Genomic DNA, 16,670 nt, shown 5'->3' on the forward strand with positions numbered 1-16,670 from the left:
CAAGCAAACACATGTTCATTGTTGAAAATATTTCTATGCAATTCACTAGAGTCTGGTCTAACACATTATTACATAATTTTGCAGACCTGGTAGAAAATTTTCAGTTAGCCTTGTACTGGCACTGAGAGTGGGGGTCAATCTCTATACAGATCCATTAATATGCAGGCATTTTGTGAGACTCATGCATTGCATCTCTTTTACATCCTCCTCAGAACAATAGTGCATGCAGATGGACATGCCACAAGTAAGAGGCATTCACATTTACAGCAGCAAAGAATTGTTCCAATACTTCACATGTTGGCTTACTTTAAGTATTTACTTCAAACTACAATGTACCTGCTTAAAGTTTAGCCATTCATAGAATAAACAATTATGATATTTTATTGATTTACAACATTTCCATCTCAGCTTTATTCTGACAATGTCAGCAGTCACTGGTGCAAAATATCATTTGTTGTTAAGTATGATAACAGGAATAACATGCAATTTCCCTCAGATCCCAGAAAACATCACATCTCCAAAAGTAGGCTAAAATGTTCCTTGATATGCAAGGTTAACCAGGTCTGCACAGACTGCTGGGAGAGTCTTGGGCTTTAGCAGTGAAATATGTCTGAATGACAAGTTTAAAGAGCAGCTGGCGAAACAACCATAAGGAAATTGTGAAAACTGTGCAGACAGCCTTCAAGAGAAAGCAGAACAATACAATGGACAATAAAGATAAACATTTTTGAAAAGCATAAGCAACAGATCAATTGATTTTAATTTTTTTTTCAGGCTCAAAAACTTGTTATCCAATTAATTGATGATTTTTAAGTTATGAATGTGCTTACTAAACCAACCGACAAAGCCAGCTCAGCAATCCATACGGCATCAAGTCTCCCAGCCATAGCAGTTGCCCATCCAGTTGATGGAGCAATGATCCTTGTCTAACAAGAGTAAATGAGTTAAGTAGTTCCTTCAATAAAGGTATTATAGAGCATGATACAAATAGCAACATTGCAGACAGCCACAGTAGTCATAAGCAGCCCGAAAGACAGCCAGAAATACGTACATCCAGGAATTCAGACTTTTACATGTTCCATGACTGGGGGAAGACGATAACTAGAAATCTGGAACAGCTAATTATATAACAACCAAGTGTTACACAAAGAACAACTAAAGAAAGAGGACCACAGAGAGGCCTGCTTCTGTAGAAAATTCACGCCAAAACCACTCTTCAACTGCGGGCAACCTGGTCACCAAAAGTCTTGAGGTTCATGCAATCAATCTTGACACCAAACACCATCAGTAGCTCAACAACAGTTTCCTAACTCAAGTGTACCACCACAATTCACCTCAATACATGTTCCATCTTCAACTTCACAATCAGTCACATTCTGAGAACTACCAGTCTTCTTATCTCAGTCAGAGATAGGGAGGCAACGCAGCAACGCTCGTACAGCTATTTCTTTGTTATTAGCAAAGACGTACTCAACAAACAATTCCTTACTTCAGCTGAATAATCACTGACTCCAAGCTGGATTCTTGCCTTCGTGTCATGTATAATAGGGGGAAATCAGGCATATGACAGTTTCATGCAGTCACCATCATATCTTGGTGTTGTTGAAACCGTACCTCATGTCAGAAGCAGCCTGGGTAGTTTGAGCTATGACTGTTTGTTTTTTTTTAAGTTAGAAATCTGCTCTGCGTTTTCACCTCAGTAGAAGACTTGCCAACACAAATGCTGCTTTTACAATGATTAATGGTTTAATTATTACATTTGTAAGCGATGCGCATGGCAACATCATTTTAATTAATGGACAGCCATTTCCACTTACCCAAAGGCACCTTACTCGCACTGTCTCAACGCAGTGAAATCGAAGAACTATTGCATTGGCTGAGGGTAAAGCTATCTGCGACCGTAAATTTGTGTACGGTTACTTTCATCAACTTCGAGTTACACTTTGTAGTAGGAAATGCACGTAAACGTTAAAGAACGGTGGTTGAACATGAAGTGATATCAACATATTTCCAGACGCAAAGGTTACAGATATGTTTCAAGTATTAATGTTATGACATTTATTACATTTAAGTGGTTTTGTGGAATAATCGGGCTGGTTATACTGTCACATTTGAAAGCTGTTATCGATCAAAAGAATGTTCACATATTTTATCAAGAAGTAGACCGAGCGGCAAGTTTGTAATTACTAGCGACAGATACAAAACTAATTTCAACTGTAAAACACCTTTGAATACCAAAAGCGGTTACTTTGAAAAGCTTCTGAAGTTTAAAGCTTGTAAACAATACCGATGATGAAATGTCTTCTGTAAATAGAATTGCTGAATGGAACGGGAACACGTAACGAGCTGTCTGGATAAATTTAAATCAACTTTAGATGAACTATAACTAAAAGAATTCTCTTTACCCTTCAACTTTTCCATCAGAACAAAATCCATTAAATTTCTCCTCGGATCACGTCAACATCAGTCCAAAAAGTGTAAAACGTAGCCTACGTGTAGCCGTACCCTTCCCCCCAAGGTGAAACCTGTCCTCCGTTTCACCTTGCGAAGGGAGGGTACGGCTACACGTAGCCTATACAAAACGATGTTCTGTTCGTTCCCAGAGGAAATTCATCTACGCTGGAATAACAAAGCGCCAAATCCGCTAAGCATGCGCACTCATTTTACCGCTGTGTCGACGCTGAAATCCGCTGAGCATGCGCACTCATTTTGCCGCTGTGTCTGTTTTGACTGTTTTATTATTTTACTGTCACTCAAACGTCAGAAATTACATTCACGAGGCGTAGAAATAAGGGAAAAGTTCTGCAGTACCAAACTATCTGACACTTTTTGACTACACACGAGAATGAAACCAACAATAAATGCATTATCCTCTGCTAGACGTTTGCTACATTGCCTCGAAAAAAGATTGAAGAATCTGTAAAATGTAAGTTTACATCAATTTTAATGCTGAAACACTAAATGATTAGTGGTTTAGTGGTTTCCTTTTTTTTTCACTTCGGTTTTTAAAGGACATGCTCTGAATATCCCGTGCTTTAAAGAGTTCCTAAAGCCTCGTATTCCTAAAGCCTCGTATTCCTCAAGGTTGCCTTTCACAAATAAGCATTTACCACTCGAGTAAGTTCAATCTTGAGTTTGATCTCAGATAGAAACCAAATGTACCTTCCCAGTACAACGAATTTTAATTCGTGTCGTCGTGAATATGTTTATCTCTGCATGATGACGCACAGAATAAAGTTTTTAGTGAGCATATCCGCGTGTGAGTAAAGGAGTGAAAAAAACACGTTTTAACCTAAAAATAATACAAAAAGCTAAATGCGAACCTTTCATATCCCGATAAATTTAGACCTTAATCGACGAGGCCCTCGCGAAGGCCACAAACTATTACACTTATCAAAATTAGCCCAAAATATATGGTATATGTCATTCTTTGTGCACAGCCACCTGATTTCCTGACATCATTTGCAAGAGAGCTGTGATATGATAGGTGCGAGATTCATACCCTAAGCGCTGTGATTGGTGCAAGATATCCAAATGCTGTGATATGATTGGTGCGAGATACGTACCCTAATGCGGCGTCTGATTGGTACCCTCACGCTGCGATCTTATCGGTGCGAGCAACATACCACTCTTCACTCTTAACATAAAGTTTTTTTTTTTCATTTTAAAAAAAGAAAAAGAAAAAAGTGTCACTACCTTTCATCATGAATAGGGCCAAGAATAGGTAAACAATTTCATTTTTACGTGAATTTCACATCCAATGACTCAGTTCTTTCGAAGACATACTTTTTCCCTGATTCAAAGTGAAATTCCCTCACTTTTCCTTGGCCTTAAGGTAATTCGTTTTTCCCTGATTTTTCCTGACCTGTGACAATCATACCTTCAATAACTTGCAGGAAACGAAACACTATTTCTTTACGAGACATTTCCTTCCTGATCATAAAAACAATGAAAGACAGGCGCTATCTTTCAATTTTCCAAGTTCGGCTGTCTACAAACTTAACATCGTTGTCTTGGAACTGTTCAGAGCACACTTTGGTACTGGAGGTTATTCTTAAGGCTTTATTTGGATCTTTTTTATAATTAAAGTCAACATTTTTAAAGATAAACTGAAAAACAATCACTACATTTAAAAATCGAGACGAGACGAAAATATTTTTCTGGCCCCGGTGGTTGGAACGGTAGATAACGCTATCCACTGAATAAATCTCTAACCGTTGGATAGCACATGTTGTTAACACTTATCTACTGGATAGGGATGTATCCGTTGGATAGCGTTAACCGCCCTCTGAACAACTGGGCCCTGGCTATTTATTCACGCAAACTTAAAGCGCGAATTCGTGACTAGCAGGTGAAGAAATATAGCATGAATATTTAACTTCTGAAGCTTAAGTTCTATAGGGTATTTATGAAAAGAAAAATCCGAATTTGAGGAAACATTGTAGCAGATAAAAACGCAACAGTAGTGAACCATTCTTCACGCCAAGCAATAAATCATTCTAGTCACGACTGTTGTTTATCTATAACAGACCACGTCGAGAGCAAGTGTCCAATCGATGACATTTGAAGCTCAAAAGGTCCATTAAAGAGTACGTACAAAGCTTCTACTCACCTCTAGAAACTCACATATAGTCTGTAATGCAGTCCTTATCGTTGCCTTGTGATCTGCCGACCAAAATATTAGAATCAGCAATCGTGTTTCTGATGAATTCCAACCGAATTCTTCATCAATTTAGAAGTTCCGTATTATGCTAACACTTAGATCATTTCACTGCATGAATAAAAGGTTTCAATATCAGCCTTCGAATATCTATTATTTTTAACATAACTTGGCACGTATGTGGCCGAGGAGATATTTTCTTGGCGCGGTATCAGTTGGAAAAAGTTTTCACCGCATGTTAAAGCACGCTCTTTGGTCCATCCTTTCCCCTTTCTTGACTTCCTTCTCCAAGGACCAATAACTCTGTGAGCCTAAGATTTAGCCTGAAAAACTTTTTCGGGCTATCGTGGCGAATGTGCTAATACCAACTAGATATGGGGTCACAATGTTTATTCGGTGAAATTCTTGGCTTGTTGTTCTACGTTTTTCAGGCTCAGTTCCAGAGGTCAATCCACGGTGCAGTGTTTGCCACCATTACAGGGGCGCCAATTCATTTTATTTGCGAACATGAATCGTGGATTGGCAGAAAATTTTGTTAACTCCGAATTATTACCCAACTGCAAAAAGAAGAGTACAAATAACGCGCGAATAGAGTACAAATATCTTGCGATATTGGTTGTGTTTCCACTAGGACAATTTTGGCTAGATGAAGTCGGAAAAGTCCGGAAATTCAGTGAAAACAGTTCGTCTTGAGTTCAGCCGGTCACCAGAAAAACAAGCGATTATGTAGCCTATATGACCGGAAACTCACGCCAAGTTATACTACATCGCGAGATGGTATCTCTTGTCCTGATAAATGCCGCAGCCAATCGCATCGCGCGTAGATGCGTGTTAAATACTATGGCAGTTATTTACCAGACGCTCGTATCGTGACTCAGTTTGCCTCGTGGTTTATTGAAGTTCAGAAAATAGCTGATGACCTCAATGATGCTTCCCGTTTCTACCGATTTATCCTTCCCCCGCCGCAGTTGGATTCGCCAGTTCCTCGGCCAAGACTATACTTATTTCATGGCGCTGGCGTACAGAACCAGTTCAGCCAATATAGCCAATCAGTTTGAATTGACAGGATTGCCATATTCCGTCGAATTCTCCTCGTCTGAAGAGACATCAAATGCATTCTCGGCAAGAATTGCCTTCTCCTTCGCATAGATATCGCGAAAATCAGCACAAGAGAGGTCATCAAGAACGATTCGTCTCCTGCCTGAAATGTGCGCACTTTTGTAATTTGAATCGTCTGAGTCAGCAGGTTAAATTCTGGGTCAAATTTTTTCCGGCGAAAACAGATGTTACGTTTTACTAGCAAACGTTGGTCTGTAAACAAACACCTCGAAAGAATGTGCAGCTAGTTAATCGGCCTAGTGAAAACGCAACAATTGTACGGTTATTTGGACAGTTGGTTGTTTTTTACTGTAAAAAACCTGTTTAACCGGGCGGCTGCGCGCTACGCTTCTCTATCCGCTTTGCTTTTCCTACCTTATGAGAAATGAAAAGAAAGAAAAAAAGCAGTTGGTATGGGCGGCCATCACTACCAAAAATACAAGGATGTCAAATAGATCAGCAAATACAAAGCCGGTCTAAGGATCAGTTGCAGGATAGCATAGCTAATAAAGGAATGTCATGGCCAAATTATAGATAGTTTAGTTTTCCTTCATGAAACAGAACACCCTGAACATGAATAGTTTAGCCAAATGATAAACGGTCTAATTAATGTCGAGTTGGAATATGAAATTGTGAAATGTACTGGTTCAATTGCGATTAGCTCAGCACTCATTTGCAACGCAGTACACAAACGGTGTAGCGTTGCGTCAAATGGCTCGGCGTAGTGTCGAATGGTACAGTGAACACGCATACGGTGTAGCGTTGCGTGAGACGGCTTAGCGCAATGTCGGATAGCATAGCGCCCATACAGACATTGCCTTAGATTCCATCCACCAAAACCACCTCGGTCGAGAGGGACTGAGATGGAATGGTGGACACCTCATGACATGTTATACCACAAGAAAATTTTGACGCTACGGAAACATGCCGATCTATCCTGATGACCAGCTGCTGAGTGTGTTATTTGTTTGGGAAATTGCGTCAAAACTTTTTACCTAAGAAATGGTAAGTATTATTTTCTTGTTCGATTGTAGTATTATAAAACATTTCGCGCAAGTTTTGCAGATATTTCATATATTTAAAAGGTGCTAGGGTATTAGGTAGTTTTGGTGGATGTCAGGAGTGGACATCCACCAAAACACTGACCAAATCCATCAACAACATTTTCTTTTATTTTATCTATAATCACTGTTGGATCGTCAGGGAGGCAAAAGCTATATATTCCCTAAAGCATTAGCAGTTAGCGCTCTGGCTAATTATTTTTTATAATGCACGATCGCTGACCGACCAAACGTTCATAATGAAATCATAACTCATAACATATAAAATAAAGTGGTTTTGGAGGATGTTTCTCTCCATCCACCAAGATCACAATGGCAATTTCTGCTACTTCCGTCACTGAAGACTGGTTTGACCTGCTTTTTGGAGTACATAACCACAATCTATTTCTTTGTTCAGAGATAAATTTTTGCAAAGTTCTCAAGTCAGCGCCTTTTATTATTGAAACCATAGTCATGACATGGTGCATTATATAGAATGCAAAAGGTTCTGGTGTAGCAACTATGTACTCTTGAAAAAGGATAAGAGAGAGTTTTTAACTCACGTAACAGACATTTGCAACAAAATTCCAGATCCAGAAATTTCTTCCACTATTTCCTCTTAAGTCATTACCTTTAAGTACTACAAATCAGCACATCAGTAATTGTTATTAGGGATTTGAAAATCTTACAAATCTTTCGCATTTACTACAAGTAACCTTTAATTTCACATGGATGAATAAGTATACACTCAAGCTGTAGAATGGCTTACATTTTACAAAATACTTCCCCTTTTATGGAAAGACAGTGAAAGGCCTTTGCCACATTGGTGAATCAAACCATTGTATACCATGTAGTTTGGTTTCTTGCTCATGCCAGGCTCTTAATATTCAAAAGCATTCTTTATCATTTTTGTGTTCTTTTGAGTAACATAACTTAAAAAATAAACACAGAGAAAGGAAACCACTAAGAATTAAACTTGAAGCCATAGCAAAGTTTAATTTGAGCCATAGCTGATCCAAATACTGAGCACTTTAGATTGTAACCCATTTAGCAGTAAAGTTCATCTATATGTCTGCCAGCTTGTCACAACTCTTACCCTCTCCTCTAAAGTCTCTATAAACAAATTTTTCTTTGTGGTCCCTAATTGATGATAAGTATATTACAGCTCCTCAATTTCCCTCTCTCAAGATAAGGTAACTCTAAATAAGACAAAGTAACGGACTTGATAAAACTCAAACTTAGGTAACTCTAAATTAAACAAAGTAATGGACTTGATAAAACTCAAACTATAACTCAGCTAGCTGGTACTCGAAACCTTAATTTGTTTGTTTAGAGTTGATAGTTCGGGTCAGCAGATGATTAGGAATTTTTCTTTGAGGCAGAGATTACATCTTTTACTTGAGCTGTTGTACGGCGAGTGTGATGAGAGAATGCGCCAGGAAATAAAGTGCTCGATGTTGCTGAGCTTCGCATGCCAGAGTTGGTTCGGAAGCTGAGGGTCGCTGGTTCGATACCTCTAGGTGAAGTGATAGTTTTTTCATTGTACTTCGAAAGTTTTTTCCCTCTTTTTTCCTCTTCTTCTACCAAATGTTATAATGTGCAAGGATTCTAATTTGAGGCGATGGCGCAATTTCGCATAGTAAGCTTCAAATCGCGTCAGATGGCGGCCATAGGTCGCATGATTAGTCAAATAGTCGCAAGTATTAGAAAGATATATGTCTAATTATGTGAAAAATTGTTAGAATTTTGTCAATTGTTAACATTCCGATTAAAAAATAGCCACTTTTATGATCAATGTGGCGTTTACAAAGTCGTCTTCGAACTGTCCAGTTTACGGCCAATTTACGTTTTCAACTCAGTTGTTAACATTAAATTACCTGTTATTCGATTTACCGTTTATTACCGCTAAGCTCATCTCCTCACAGGGGACTGTTTTTTTGTCATGGCCGAATGACATCGACTAGAAAATAAACATTGGACAGTCATCGTGGTTGAAATGCTTAAATTGGTTAAATCTGATTCAATCAAACTGAGGCGTCTGCTGAATTAAACGTGGTAACCTAGAAGCGAGTTATTCGTGAATTACAGCGATACGAAGAATTGTGTAGGAGGAAAAAAAGCCACAACAGAGCGGACTGGCTAGAGAAGACATCCGCCTAAGCAATGCAAAATACTAAAGAAGGAAAACGGAAAAAGTTTTGTTTTTCGCTTGTAATTCCAATTATTTTTTTTGTAAAAGCTCCATCCGAGCTTTCTCTACTATTGTAGCTAATGGCTGATAATAGCTTCAGTTTCTAGGATTTTACAAACAGCAAAAGGTGTTCACGACGACATTTTCCTTTGCGCCGACGACACACTTTGAATTTGACCTCTGCATTCTCAAATAAATGAAATAAATATTTCAAGTATTTTCTCCTGTAGTTGATAAGAAATAATGAACTGATCGGCACAGGAGAACTGCGACTGAAAAAATTGGCCAAAAAAACCCGAAAATGTTCAGTCTTCGACAGGTTTCGACCCTGTGCTTCCAAGTGCCATTGTCAAACGAGCTTCGAAACCACATGTCGTGATCGAGGCAAATTTTTGTCATTTGCCTGATACTCGATGAGGAATATGATCACAAATACAATAAGATAAATCATCATTTACCATTATCCTGTTCCAAAAAAGAAAGACTATTCAAGAATATAGTGACTAGGGGCCGGGTTGCTCCGGAGCGAATTCAAGGGTGTCCGGAAAGCTAAGATCTAAGACCTAAGACCCGGAAAACTAAGACCCAGAAAACTAAGACTGGTTTTTTTTTAGAGGAAATCATCAAATTTCAGCTTCTTTACCTGGATTAAAGTTTTCCGCATTACTTCAAGTTGTAAAGTGAATTACACATCTTAATATACGTGTCTCCTTGCTTTTACTTTCTTCTGAGCCGACATTCTCAGGCTGTTTTCACGGAAACTAAAAACTAGTAAACGATAGACCGTGTTGGCGGGTAAACTGGAGCGAGCATAGCCCTTTTCGTTTCTCTTAGGGCTCTGAGGCTAGATTCTAGATTCCAGTCTTCATGTATGCAGTGATAAATGTTTCAAAAGAATGTATGAGGAGTTGTTGCGTTTTTGACTTCCGTTCAAGAATTCTTTCTCGTAAACAGCCAATTAAAAAATTCCAATTAATTAAAAAATCCCATGGCCCCAGACCCCTTCATTTCTCATGCCAAGTTTTCGCCGGCTAAGAGTAGCAATAAAGGCTATGGGGACAAAAATGGCTTCAGGGCAAAGTTAGTCCCGACAGACCGCTGGAAACAATGGCGCTGCGTCAGCATTGAAGTGAAACACTAAATTGCTTCATAAATGAATTAAAAATTCATAATTGCTTCAAAATTCAACTTCTGTATGAGCGCTAACGGTTTAAACCGGTGTTTGTTTGATGAATTTACGTTGTCTTGACCAGCATACACTGATTAAAGAGAATATTCTCCGATTTGAAACACAAAGATTCGAGCTACAAATCAAGGAATCAGAAACAAAAATGAAACTTTATTCTTAGTAAAATATTAACATTAAGTAAGAATCTCTTTCATTAAGACACTCTCTGTTAACTCCTTTAGAGAGAATGCTCTTCTGCAAACTGGGTGATCCAAGGTTTTCTTTGGTAACAGATCTATTTACAGTGCTCGAAATTAAAAAAATCCAGGTTGTCTCTATTTCAAAAGCCGGGCAACCAAACCCGTGAATTTGGTTGCCCTGATGAATCCTTGGTTGCCCGTTAGAAAAGCCTACACATATAAGTGCACTACTCAAAAAAACATCCATTTTTGTCTTCTTGGTGCTCTTAATTATATGTTAAATTTGCCTTTACTTTCTGCTGCACAAAATAAGCGTGGCTCGAACTGTACTGGCACTTTACTCTTAGTTTATTAAGTATAGTGATACTAATATGTGATGTTTTTACATTTTTTGAGTTTTCAGACATCTTGACTCAAGTGCCGAATTTGAATGCTCATAAAGATTTAAAAAATTAAGCCGGATCAAAGAACATAATTAAAAAAGAACACAACTCAACTACTTTATTCATTGGGCATTGTTTTGTGTAAATGAAATAGTTGTACATATGATGCCGTTGAGAAGCTTCAGAGTCTATCATTTTTACAGGTGGTATTTGTGTTAAATATTGGTTTTCGCGGAAGTCTGGGTTTAAGTTATGGCATATTCAAAATGGCGTCTTTGATCTTGATCCCCACCAGACATGCAACTTTGTGTTTGTCGCTAACATTTTCGTACCTGGCAATGTTTTGTAAAACTGAAAGATATCTAAAACACAGGAAAACGCTTAGCTGAGGCAAATTTAATATTATTAACTTCACACTATCGGAAATTGACAATACAAAACCGTCAGTAAGTCGGGTGCAGTTTATGATTACATGTAATTTAACGAAGAGGGTAAGATTAAATAAAGTTACAAAACATGATAAGAAGTATTTGTTGAATTGTTCGGTGAGGGTATATCACAGGATAATTAAATTGAAGTATAGAGCAAGTAGGTACATATAAACTCATGGGCAACTAAAGCAGGCACTGGAAGCGATTTATGCCTTGTAGACTCTTCGGATTCGCGCGTTTTCGCTGACCTGAAGTACACATTTGTATGTTACTAACTTAAAAAAATAATGTCATGAATAGGCAGTCATGGGCAACCCAGAAACCCTCTTGCTACACCCTGTTCGAGTACGTCATTACCTTGGCTTATTCATAATATTTATCATGTTGTTCGAATCGTGGCGGACGAATTGGCTTCAAATTTTGTACTTTAGATTAATGAACACTTGCGTCCAGATCAGGCTTACGAAAAAGTACTTCAAAATTGACCAACAATTCTGACAAACGATTCACTTCTCCATTTCCTGAGACCAATTCACGTCTATTATACGCACAAAATTAGAGCCGAAAATGTAACGACTGTGGCTAACAGAGGCCCTCCTTAGGAGTTTCTTCGACATCTTTTGGCAAAGTTAACCCACTGAAAACAATTTCACATTGTCAGACCACTATTTGATATCGATGAATTCTGAGAAAATTAATGCTTTGAGGGAAACGCTTACCCCAGACAACACGAGCAGCTGTTATTATGATCTGAATTCCATCTCTTAACTATGAAGTTGGTGTACTGCTAACTTAATTTATTCGGTATGTCCTCAGTCCGTCCAGTAAGTTACGGACCGAGATTTTTTCCCTCGGATTTATGGCTCGCACGCTCGAATTCAGCGGGCCTCACCATAAAATTTGCACGAACACACAGATATTTCATAATTTTTTCCATGAGTCTTCGTTCGCCTGCACGCCCGCACCATTGTTTTCCGCTGTTTTCGAAAACCTCAAACTAAGACGAGCAGCTGGTCTTCCGTCATTTGCTCAGTAAGAGTTCAAACGGATACGAGAAATCATATGCTCTGTTTTCACAAAGGCTCACCTGCTGACACTTTTCGGGTTTGGAAGAAAACAAGTTTTATGATTGTGATGTTGAAAGAGACCTACTTTGGCTAGTTTGGTTCAATATGGATTTTTCCCTTCAAACGTACTGAAAATGTCATGATAAAAATAGAATCTAATTATTTTTAGGAACCATCTGGAAAATATGAGTTTTGACCGTATGCTTTCAGTATGGTGATTGTACCGATAACTTTTCATTCGAGAAATCTTGATCAATTTTTGGAATTTTTAAGAAAGATTGGACGCGTTTACAAAACAATTCCCTCATCAATTTCACTTTTACAGCTGCGATACCGGAATTTGGGCAGTGGCTAGCTGTGCAAGACAAACATCAGAGGCGAGTTTTCACTTTGATAATTTGCTCACGGATCGGTGAAATCTGAGAAATAGTGGAAACAATACGGCAAACTTAAATCGGTCTGCAAAAGCCATAGCATTTACTGATTTCTCAATGAGCTTACGCACAAGTCGAGCTCATTAGCTTTTCTAGCAACAAATCATCGATGGGCAACGGAAAGGAACCTCAAAGCTGTTGGCGACAGGCTTCAAGTTTACCTCATTTTTAAGTCTTTCATGGCGATGGGCAAAAATTATCAACGGTAAGTTACCTTGGCTCTCTTTCTTGTTTACACTGTCTGGCTCCCAGCTTCTATGATGCCAAATTTTTTCAAAGATGAAGTCAACCTGGCAGACAGAATGACTTGTTCGGATTATGACGTTATAAATTTTCTGTAATAAAAAGAAACATCAGCAATTTTACCAAATCTATACTGAGTTGAAGCAGGTTGCCATTAATTACTCAGCTATATTAGGATGGAAATGAAGTAGGAACCGAGGATGTGTATGGTCGTAGAGATCATTTTTCTTTTGAATCAGAGCCAGACCAGCATCCATTGTCTGAAAACTCTTTCTCAATGATAAATTGCAGTTTTTAGTTTCCTGCTAAGCTCAGTTGAAAAGCTGCGCCGAACAAAATATTTACACAGATCCGTAACTGCACTGTCGATGGAAAAGACAAACAACGCCAAGTAATGAGCTGAGAGCATTGTTTGTCATGGATATTAAACATAAAACAGGATGGTGTGTTCAGAAACATTTTGACTTTCAGTAGATTTAATTCAAATACGAATTAAGTATGTCTAACAAAAGAACCTGATTTGCGAACAGCAATCAAATTTGTCGTCTGAAGACATCCGCTTTTCCGTTTCAGGTATAGTTCTCAAACTAGTAAAATGCGGCCACCATTAAGGTGTTTTCTTAGAAGCAAGAAGTGATGTCTGTAAAAGTGTTTCTTTGATTTAATAAAACCTTAAATTGATCATACTATAAATTTTTGAACAGATATGGCTGATTTTTAAATTTTAAAAAGATACGATGAAAAAAGATGAAAATCGTCGTCAGAACAAACTACTACCTCGTTTTAAAGTTATACTAGCATGTCGACACATCTCAACAATTTCTTGGGGAAACAAGTAGGATAACTTGAGGCAGTCCTCGAGGTGCGTTAATTTCGTTTTCCACAAACATTTCTGAAAATGCTTACTTAGCAAGGGCAAACTACTAAAACATCCTCTCGGTGTGTAAAACAAAGTTCACAGATGTTATTTGTCATTGGATCACCTTCCTCCATTTTAGTAAATGTACTTGGAACTGATGAACCTAAGACTTGAGACTTCGTTTGAAGGTCAACGAGTCTGTCTTCTGCCATTCCTCTTTTCTACGGGCCACGATCGATCCATTCCTCGTTTCTATGGGCCAAGATCATGTCGATAACATAAACCACATATGTTATCGAAATGATCGAATGAGGTAATGAGTGAGTGACGGTAACAGTAGAATACCGAACTTCATTCAATTTTGACTCGTTGTCACTTATTGTTTATTTCGAAGTATCTTCGTTGATCGACATTCGCACTAAAGATTATTGGGCGCAGTATACACTAGAGAGACAAGGATGAATTTGAAACAAATTACTTTGTTCCTGAAAAACGAAAGATTTAATTTTTTTACCTCTTGCCGTGACACTAAAGAAGACGATAAACATCTCACAATCATTTCAGAATGGCGGCGTGATTAAAAAAACAAAACTTTTCCTTGCAGAAATATCTTAAGAGAGTATGTCAGCATCCATCGAACAAATTTGAAATATTGTGGCAAGTCGTCCAAAATTTGTCTTCACTCCTACTTTTATATTTTGCAGCCTAATATGTTCTAATAATTGTGGTGTAGTTTTTTTGGGAAAATATATTATAGTTTTCGAGAAATGACTTTTTAGTTCGACTGCTCAAACATGCAAATTTTCACCGTGAATATTACCCGAGTTGTGTGACCTCATGTAACGATTCCACTTGACCTCCGGCATTTCTGTCAACACAATCCTTTGTTTTATCATCTAAATTTAATCCCTTGTCATTATTGAAGCTGGCAAAGAAATATTTATTTTTTGGTGAATGTTTTTGTTCGACATACTTTTTCTATGTCGAAAAGTAGCATCAAAACAAAGACAGTTTTAACAATGACCGATAAGACAGAATCTACTGAGTTCAAGCTTTTAAAAGACAAAAGGATGGTTATAAAGTTACTATAAAAATTTCCTTGTGTATTTGTGTTGTTCTATCGTGAGACAATAGAACAACACAAAGACGAAAACTGAAATATATTTTTATTAAAAAACTACACCACAATTATTAGAACATATAGGGCTACAAACTATGAAAATAGGAGTGAAAACAAATTTTGGGTGACTTGCCGCTGTTTGTTTGATGCTGACATTAGCTCTTAATAGACTCAAAAGGAATGATCAATGCATCAGAGGAAAGATGTTTTTGTTTTTCTTTAAGGTAAGAAATTTTTACCGTTTAAATCAGCGAAGTATGCCAAGAAGTTCTGAAGATATAATTTTGCAGTATTTGCCGTGACACTACGAAAGGCGTCTCCGGCGCATAATAACTTTTCGCTGCAGAAATATCTAAATAGGTGTGATCTGCACATAGTGGAAACTTCAAGGAAGAGAATTTTATTCGAAGAGAGAGCATATTATCTTTTAAATAAGCGACCTACGACGAAAAGAGAAGCTAAATTTGTTAAACCCAGACTGCCTATTTTTCCAAAAATAGTTAGAAAGAGATTCGTCACAGTGCAACATCGAACAGTGGTGATGGACAAGTCCGAGTTTGTACGAATATTATCTAAAGTTTCCATCAAAACCCATACAGAACGGTTAGCTATGTGTCTTATATTACCAGCAACGCACACATAAAACTTCGCTCTTGTTAAATGGCTCGATGAAAGCTGAAGGGCCAAGAATCAGCAAATTATGTCAAGAAACAACTCAAGGACCTCAGCCTGAAAGTACAGACAACAGTCCAACCTGTGTTCGTAAGCCGTAAAATCAATCAAGACCTAAGTTGAAGAGAAAAAGCCACAGATCGTAAACCAACAACGCGTTGTTTATCGTTTTCAATGTAACCTGTGTGATGTAAGTTATGTGGGTTATACGCGCGGACACTTACACGTAAGTGTGGGCGGACATAAACAACGGTCATCTTCGATATATAGACACTACCAAGACAAACAAGGCGAGGTCCCTGAAGACCTGCTGAGGCACTTCGATGTTCTAAAGAATGCAGAAATAAACTCGATTGCTTCCTGCACGAGATGTTATTCATCAGAGAACTAAAACCAACACTGAACGTGCAATCCGACTCAATCCGTGTTAAAGTATTTCTGTAATTTAATCTCGCATTCTTTATCACGTAAATTTATAGCAGTTATTAATACTCGCAGAATTCATTATCCAAACATTTACCTTGACAATGGCGTCATGAAGACTCCGAAACGTCGGTTCAAATCGCTATATTTTACGCGTTTATGAATAAGCGGGATAGAGAGGTGTTCATGATTTATGATGTGCATTTTAAAGGCCTTATAAACATAGGAATATTACTGAGTCAGTGTCTACTTTTGGACTCGCAGTTCTGAACAACAGAAGAAATCAGACTAAGTTCCTTTCACGAGCCTGTTCAAATCAAATATAAAAATATAGTGATGAATGCGACTTAAAGCCTGAACTGCCTCTAAATCGATCTGTGCCGTTTTAATCTTTTAGGAAGTTTAAGACAACGGAATGCTTGAGTTCCTCATTTTGAATAACTCAAATTTGCATTTTAATCGCGATTTACTTCCTTGTGTTAGTGAAATGAGGCAAATCTTTCTACTTAGTTCCTGTCGCCGCAAGGGGAAGTATTGGTTAAGTCGTTTATGTTTAGTCTTGAGGAAGATTCGTAATCAACGTTGGGTTCGTCGTAAATAGTAAATCAAGGTTAATATTACTACGAACAGAGGTCACAACACTGAAACTTTAAAAACAATCACATTCTTCCACTGTTCGTT

At 38.0% G+C, this 16,670-nt stretch overlaps 1 protein-coding gene across 3 annotated transcripts in view; it reads right to left on the reverse strand.

Annotated features, from left to right (window-relative positions):
- The window catches only part of LOC131791907 (uncharacterized), a 42,036-nt gene extending 32,262 nt beyond the window's left edge, over window positions 1-9,774 (reverse strand). For 2 of the 3 annotated variants that reach the window (XM_066172077.1, XM_066172075.1), the window contains exons 1-2: window positions 9,633-9,774; window positions 4,613-4,665 (exon numbers count right to left, since the gene is read on the reverse strand). The gene's annotated coding sequence lies outside the window, so the exon portion shown is untranslated. Of the gene's footprint in view, window positions 1-4,612; window positions 4,768-9,632 lie in introns of those variants that run through there. The other variant, XM_066172078.1, reaches the window with a different exon arrangement.
- Window positions 9,775-16,670: the final 6,896 nt, after the last annotated feature.

Source organism: Pocillopora verrucosa, chromosome 9, assembly GCF_036669915.1.
Source record: "Pocillopora verrucosa isolate sample1 chromosome 9, ASM3666991v2, whole genome shotgun sequence".
Taxonomy (NCBI): domain Eukaryota; kingdom Metazoa; phylum Cnidaria; class Anthozoa; order Scleractinia; family Pocilloporidae; genus Pocillopora; species Pocillopora verrucosa.